This window comes from Anomalospiza imberbis, chromosome 4 (assembly GCF_031753505.1).
Source record: "Anomalospiza imberbis isolate Cuckoo-Finch-1a 21T00152 chromosome 4, ASM3175350v1, whole genome shotgun sequence".
Classification (NCBI taxonomy): Eukaryota; Metazoa; Chordata; class Aves; order Passeriformes; family Viduidae; genus Anomalospiza; species Anomalospiza imberbis.
In genome coordinates, this window is record NC_089684.1 from 53,321,358 (window position 1) to 53,329,284 (window position 7,927).

Below are 7,927 nucleotides of genomic sequence, written 5' to 3' on the forward strand. Positions count from 1 at the left end.
GGTCTGCTCCCTTCATCTGGGCGTGCGGGGAGAGCCGCCCGTCTGCTGGTAAATCACCGCCCCGAACGGGGAGAGCCCGGCGTGGGGCGGGCTGTGCCATCCGCTGGACACCAGCGGCTGTGGGTGCCCGACGTGGCATGAACAAAGGCAAATCTCTTGCGTCTGAGCGTTGTGACCGCTGTGAGCTCAGGGGCAGAAAGCCGGCAGCCGCTTTGCCTTCCCTCATGCTTGTCTTTAATGTCAGCAGTAATAAGGACGTTTGTCTCCACTGCCACCGAAGGGTAATCAAATTTGGCCTCTCTTAGTTTGGTCTCTGCTGTAATGTTAAACACGCTCTTGGGCACGAATCCCTCTTTGCAGGTGTCGGAGCAGAGGCACAAGTAGCTGAACATAATCCTTGTAGCCATTTGTTCTGCATGGCATTATGGAACATTGTACAGGGCACTTTCCAGCTGCCAAAGGAGATCTGCTGGGCTCCCCACCATCATTTGCTTCAACAAAAGATTTGACAGCTTCTCTATAATAGTAGTTGGAAGTATTGCCAAAGCCTTAATATTTGAGGTTTGGGTTTTTTTTAATCTACTAATAAATGTATTCAGTAAGACTGTCAAGTGGAAGAGGGCATCTGTCGAGCTCTGTCAACTAGTCACCTCCACAATCTTCATAACATGCAGAGTAAATTTTGCTCATGCATTCCATCTTTATTAAGAAAATACTCATTTTTGCTCTAAGGTAATTACAACTTTTACTAGACGTAACTTTAAAATTAATTAATCCAAGTATGGGTTGAGCTGGCTTTCAAAAGAGTTAAGCTGACTTCAGAAAAAGGATGTCTGATGTAGCTCACCCAGAGACTATACCAAACTTTGGAAGTCTTGCTGGATATGACACATCCAGCCTTGACTTACGCCTGCAGTTCCCCTTTCCCTCATAGTACCTTGCAGGACTATATGAGTTTTATCCCTTGCATGAAAAAGAGGGAAAGGGGAACTGCAGGTGGAAGTCAAGGCTGGATGTGTCATATCCAGCAAGTAGGACTTCCAAAGTTTGGTATAGCTTCAGGCCTTCTGATGGGATCCTATGATCTAGGTTTAAGTAGGCACAATTTACTGAGCTGCATCAGGCTAACGGGTTGAAATCACCATACCGTGTTCTAATTAAGGATCTCTTGAATGCAGTAGGCAGCAGCCAGAATCCCCCACTACAGTTAGTGAGTTAGTGTTTTGTTCTTCCCTCTGTTATAGGGGCAGAGTTGGTCCAAGCCTGGATTTTCCAAGCAGCAGCAGTCTCACTTATGACAAGAAAAAGGTATACATCATAGCTAAAGATGTGGCATGTCTTGTGATAAGAAAACTGTAAGATTTTGCTGTAGCATATATTTTTACACACTTTGAAAAGGTAAGGTTTACCTAAATTACTTTATAGTGCAATATCTAAAATATGAAAAATGTCAGTGTTTTGATATAAACTTGCCCTTTAAGGAAACAGAATAATAAAAGTGAAAAGTGTTTGGCCTGAAACATGGATCTGAAGGAAACAAGAGCACTGTGTGTAGGCAAGGTGAATATTTTCATTGTTTACAATGACAGTTACAAGGAAGAGGTTGGGAAAATTTCTCAAATTACAAAGTAGTAAATAGTAAATACAAAATAGTCTGTGAGGTACTGCTGTTACTAGTGTTGGACTACAGACTATTTCATATATGAAATCAAATTTCATGAATTAAATTTCATATGTTGGATTCCTGTTGTTATCTCTGTAGTCACACTTGGAGACTGCAAACACAATATAAGAAAACAGGGTGAATATCAACAGGTAAATACAGCCACCTTTATTGGAGAGAGTTTGGCATATAAAATGAGTTCACAGAATCTTTCATAATTTACTTATCAGCCTGCATCTCATTCATTTAGGATTAAAAAAAATAAAATAAATAAGTCTGAGAGGCGTTTTCTGCTAACTGGTGTCTTATAGCCAAAATATAACAGATGAAGTTATTTGTCTCAGGTAAGCATAGGTATACTATGGGATACTTTCCCCCCAAAACTCATTATTCCAAAAAAGAGAGTAATGCAGAGAGTAAGGTTAGGAATAAAAATGAAACTCACAACAAGTATTGGGTGTGTTCCTCTTGGGAACAATGAGTAAAGTTTCTTGGCTCAATGACACTTGTTGAACACCTTTCACTAGAATTTGAATTCATTCAGAATTCAAATGTGGCACTAAAAGCTGTTTAGATGATAACTCATTCAGTAACAGTTCTCCATTACTTGGAAAAATGAGCATTTCATGAGTTCTGAATCACCTCTGTCTGGTGGAAATGATGCTTTACTGCAGAGCTGGAAGGGAAGGGAGGTGCCTCAAGACAAATCCAAAACAATGCAGCAAATGTTACTGGTGACTCAGTGGGTCTCTGTATTCTCTCTTGAGGGACAAATTGTGTTTTGCAAGTCCCAAAGGACAGCAGAGCATGCAGTTGTCATGTCCTTAACAGAATATCTCGAGTTAGCTCAAAAACTCACCTACTGCATTCTGAGCTCTCCTTTTTTCTTTCTCACAATAGGAAAGAAATTCTTGTTGCCTTTTTATGAAGTTAATTGTCCTTTTGTGCTTGCTTGTTTGCATCTCCTGGAATACATGCAGGGCAGGTCCCTGGCTGTTCCTACTTGTGCCTGGCAGCATATGTGTCATCAGAGCCATGGATGCTGGGATCTTCTGTGCTGTGTAGGCCACATCGCCATGACAAATAGGGTGGCACATGACATTACACAGAATTAAAAGTTAAATGATGCTTTAGTGCTCTTCTGGGGATCTAGATGGTGCTGATACTGGAAGTGCCATTTGAATGATATCTAAATCTAAATTTATGAGCCCATAACCATAAAAATACATACTTAACTGATTGAGTAGAAGAGTATTTTCCACTCTGTCTTGTCCCAATCCATACTCGGTAATTATGTGCCATCTCTTTAAATCTCTGTGTGTCTCTTAGTTATAAAAATCACAATGCATTCCAATTCACACACAGTCCTAAATCCTATTATTCTAGTTCATCTTGGTGTATTCATAAGTCTTATAAGTGACTTTGGAGTCAATAATGTAATTCTTTGGAGTGAATTTCTGTGTAATGCAAATTTCTTGCTGGTTCTTTAGTATGGTTAAAGATCAGAAACACTCACTCCTGTTATAACCTATCTATACAAATTGTGTAAGTTAAAGACCCTCTGACCTTGCCATTGAGGTCTCTAAATTAGGAGCACATGTTTAATATTCATCCTTACTTCCTTGTAGGAGTATTTTGAAAAGCAATCCAAAGCTCACTTTAAACTGGAGTAATAAACACTGTTTATTTATCAGATTGTCTGCATCTCATTTCCTGAACTAAACAGCAAAAGTCTGTTTGCACTCCTGACATTGCAAGTCTCACAAGCTGATCCAAGAGAACATCTGTCACTTTGTTTTCAAGACTGGACATTGCAGAAGAAAAAAAGAGGTGGGAGGAGAAATTAGACTTTCACAAACACATCAGTTCAAACAAAGTGGGAACTTTCTGGACATTGCAGAAGAAAAGAAGAGGTGGGAGGAGAAATTAGACTTTCACAAACACATCAGTTCAAACAAAGTGGGAACTTTCTCAGTTGTCTTCATAAGCCAGGCAAGCTGTGCCCTGGAAATACACTTTTAAGGAAAATTTCTTTCTCTTTCCTCCATCCCCTAATAGTAATTGAAAAGCAGAGGTCATTTTTCTTTTTTGTGTTCTGCCTAAAACTGATGCCAATAAATAATCTTTGGAAACATTAATGAATCCAAAAGTCTGCTCAAGAAATGTTCTGAAAGTATGCTGAAAGGAAAGGTAAAAATCCAGAGCTTTTTCTCCTCTAACATGTATTCAGCTATTCTGAACGCATTGCATTTGGTGCAGGAGAAAAAAGGTAGGCTTTTGGCAAACAGACAGGATGATCTGAAGGAAATGCCACAGCCTGCTCTCTTCTTCACTGGCTTTCCAGCCAAAAGAACAGTTTGTGTTAGTATGTTTAAGGAGAGGAAATTGAGACTGTTAATAACAGAACTGGCCTAGAAATCATAAGCTATAAATTTTGCCACAGTCTTAACAGGCTTTTTTGTAGCTGTGGAAGGGGGAATTGTATCTCAAACTTTATTGTTAAGTTATTCTGCAGTCAAAAGATAAGTGTATTTTTTAAGCAGGTGTTTGGGAACAAAATAAGAATCTGTTTTTTTATTGGAAAATACTGATTCATAAAAATGAAAGGTGTCCCGAGGAACAAAGCAAGAGGATTTGTGTTTTGAAGAGCTGTTTGATGTGTGAAGGTGTTTATAAAGAGACATGGGTAGGTCAAAATATGTGTTTGAACAGGGAAGAATGGAGAAGGAAAGAAGGAAAGAAAAGACCCCTTTGTTTTTACCCTCCATGAAATCCCAGCAAAATTTCAGGCTTTTTTCCTGAGCTGTAGGACACAATTTCTATTCTCTGATCTTTCTGCTTAAGAACAGGGACTTGGCTTTGGTGCTTTGGTGTTGCAGGTAAATATTCTATCTACACTGGAAAATTCAGTTTCTTGTATAGTTTTAGAAACTTTTGGGGTTTTGCAGAAGCAAAAAGAAAGAAAAGATCAAACCCACCTAGGAATGCAGGTTTCCTGCTTTGCTGCACCCTCTCCTTGCTGCACTGTGGCTCAGGTGGCTGCTGAGGGGGCTTGGGGGAGGCTCTGCAGACCTAAGGCAGAGTCAATGCTCAGCAGAATACCAAAGATTTTAGTTCTTTAAAAATACTGATCTATTACCTGATTTTTAGGATTACTGATCCTTACCTCCTGCTGACGTCCAGAGGGAGAGTGGTGACACCAGCTACTATCAGTTCAGTACACGAAGGGCTATGTGAAAGAAAGAGGAATCTCCTTCAAGTCAAACTTCTGTGGGTTCCTCAGACAAGACATGTTGCCAGGCCCATGCTGCATGTGCTCTAGCTCACAGATTTGTGTGTGTGTGATTCGAATTTGTGGAACCAGCAGTCACATGGAAATGGCTGTGAGTCATAGAAACTCCTTATTCTTGTCATAAACGGTTACTGTGAATTGAAGAAAAACACAAATGTGAATGGGATTTTGATTTTTTTCTGCTCCATTCGCTGCTTTGCTGTTGAACAACTGCCTAGAACTTCAAATAACTTAATCCCAACTGATGTATCCCTGTGAATATACATGTCCTGCAACATCCTGCTCATCAAAAAGGGGACTTAATTTCTAAGGAATGAGTTAAAGGAGTCACTTTTACAGGTTTTCTACTTGGCTAGGCCAATATGTTTCACCTTAGGATGCTCTTAATGAACTGCCAGAATCAACCTAGAAGAGCAGTTCACAGTACAATGAAAATAAAATCATCTTGTAAGCCTTCAGAAGACATGATTAAAACATACCTTGTCTCAGAAGCCTAATTTCATCTACAATAGACTGATAGGTGTTGTAGACTGTGTAAAAGCTGTGAGTGTCACATAATTACATACTGATATTACTAATATCTTTGATAATATTTTTGTAAGCAAATGGTGAAATTAAAATCTGGGTAAAACTTCACAATGCACAACTTCTTGGAAGTCTGTCCAAATAGTCATCAGTCCTTCAAAGTCCATCACAAATTGTGTTGGATGTTTCCATAGGAACACGTCTTGAACTTTCCTTCAGCTGACTGCAAGACAAAAGAATAGAAAAATTGAAATTTACATTTATTTCTTTAAATGGAGAAGTCTTTCCAGTAAATAAGATGCAATTCAATAAGAGCAACTACAGAGTGCTACACCTTGGCACAAGTAATGAGGTAATGAGCGATCCAGTAGTGAAACTGACTGGTTCAGTACCATTCCTCATGTAAGTTTGCAAGCTTGTGAGATCCTCTTTCCTCACTGCTTTTAAGGTCTCAATTGGAATTCAGTTCCTAGATTTGCATTTGCTGCTTAAAAAGTAGTACATTAATCAGTTGGAGAAAATGCACAAGAGTGTAAAATCGTTAGACCTTTAGAAATATGATTTAAAGCTAATATGACTAAGCTTTAAAGACCTGAAATTGTTTAGTCTAGGACAAAAGAAGACAGAAAAGGGACATGATAAATGTATTCAAGTATGTAAAAGGTTGCTGAAAGAGAATAAGTGTTTGTTATTTGTGTTCACTGGGGCAGCTCAAGAAGTAAAAGTCTCAAAAAGCCACTAGAGAATTTTAGAACTGGTACTACAAAGATTGTCTTCAGTGCAAAGTGTATTTTTAAATATAAAGATAGCAAAGGACTGAAACTGAGTTTGTGGACAATATGTGGAATCTCTATTTTTAAAGACCTTCTTTATAACAAAGCTCATATAGTTTTTGTTCAGAAATTACTCTAGAAAGAACAGGTCCTGTCTTGGAAAGATGGGATCTTGAACTCCCTTCCTATTTTATTTCTGATTGTCTCACCATAATGCAGACAAATGGCCTGATTAAAGGGTATATGATTGGATAGCACAAGTCCTTTAATGAGTTCAGGGAGCCCACTCACATTTTCAAGATAAAAGAAAGGAAGAGACGGATTGGAATTAGAGATGAAGGAGGATTCCACTAAGACTATTGCAGACTAGGAATTTCAGTAGTGTGATAAAACCACAAGGCAAAACCCAAAGAGGAATACAGTGAGACTGAAAGTGAAAATGGTTGAAATGCTAGAGTCTGAGGTCTAGGGATGATCAGAGGATAAAGTGCTGAGGGTGGGGGGATCTAAGAGAAATATATAACAGATGGGAGGGTGGGGGATAGAGAAACATTTCCTCCAGATGGCATGTATTATCTCCTGGAAGGATTGGCAAGATTAGAGAATCTTGCCAAGAGGAGGATATACTGTGAATAGAGCTATACTAACTGCATTACATTAAATTCTATTTGGCAAGTAAAAAAAGACTTCTTGCAAATTAGTTACTCTTTTAGATATGCAGATTCCTTATATTAATCCAACTTGCTCCCTTTGTACTATCATTATTGGTATCACTCTGCATTCAGTACATAACTATGCATATTTTCTAAAACATCCCAAAATCAACCTTCTAATGTTTTTCATTTCTTCCCTAATGTTTTTTTCCTTGATACCATCCCATTTTATATGACTGTTTTTTTTTATTTTTGGCAGAGTAACAAGGTTTCGGGGTCTGCAGATTTTGTGAATCTTTTTATGGTGGCTTGGCTTTGTGGAAGGATGGTGTGAATGTCACTGGACATCAGCCAATCTTTCTGTGAGATGGTCTGCAGGGTGGGTGCCAAGAGGGATGGGGATTGGAAGGCTGAAACAGAATTTTAGAATTAATTAGAGAAACAAATATAGAATTAATTCTAGAAATCAAAGTTAAAAGTTTAAATTTATGAAGAAACCTTTCTTCTATTTAATTCATTAAAGGATAAATTGTTATATTTAACTTGGAAAGAATTAGGGGATTTACCATAAAAATGGTGCTTGCCTAGAGTATATGATTCTTTTCTCATCAAATTTTTCTAATTAAATGATCAGTCCAAAGGGAGATTGCTGAAGAAAGGTGGGTTTAGGAGCCTTTCCAACCTCAAGTTTTCAAACTCCTGAGCCTTTTCCTAGTTATGAATTAAAAAATTAATAGCCTACATTTGGGGGGGTGTGTGTTTATGGTCTTCTTTTTATAAGCCTGGGAGTTGTGTTTTTGAGCTTCCCTCTGTGAAATGAGAACTGGAAAATTGTTTTATTATGGAATGGAAAGTCTCAAATTACTGCTGTAGTTAATGTTTGAAGAAAAATACCACAAATTTCAAGATTTGCCATAAAATTATAAGAGTTGGAAATTTTGGGTTAAGTCAGAGGCCTAAAACTTAGTGGTAAGTAGAACTACTTCTCAGGAATTAAAGAAAAAGCAACATAAGCACAGTG

The 7,927-nt window shown here is 38.3% G+C and overlaps 1 long non-coding RNA gene across 1 annotated transcript; it reads left to right on the forward strand.

Moving 5' to 3' along the window:
* The first annotated feature begins 1,064 nt into the window (after nt 1-1,064).
* Nucleotides 1,065-4,750, forward strand: LOC137473447 (uncharacterized). The gene is made up of 4 exons (XR_010998805.1): nt 1,065-1,398; nt 1,482-1,560; nt 3,358-3,493; nt 3,577-4,750. It is a non-coding gene; the product is annotated as an uncharacterized lncRNA (long non-coding RNA).
* Nucleotides 4,751-7,927: the final 3,177 nt, after the last annotated feature.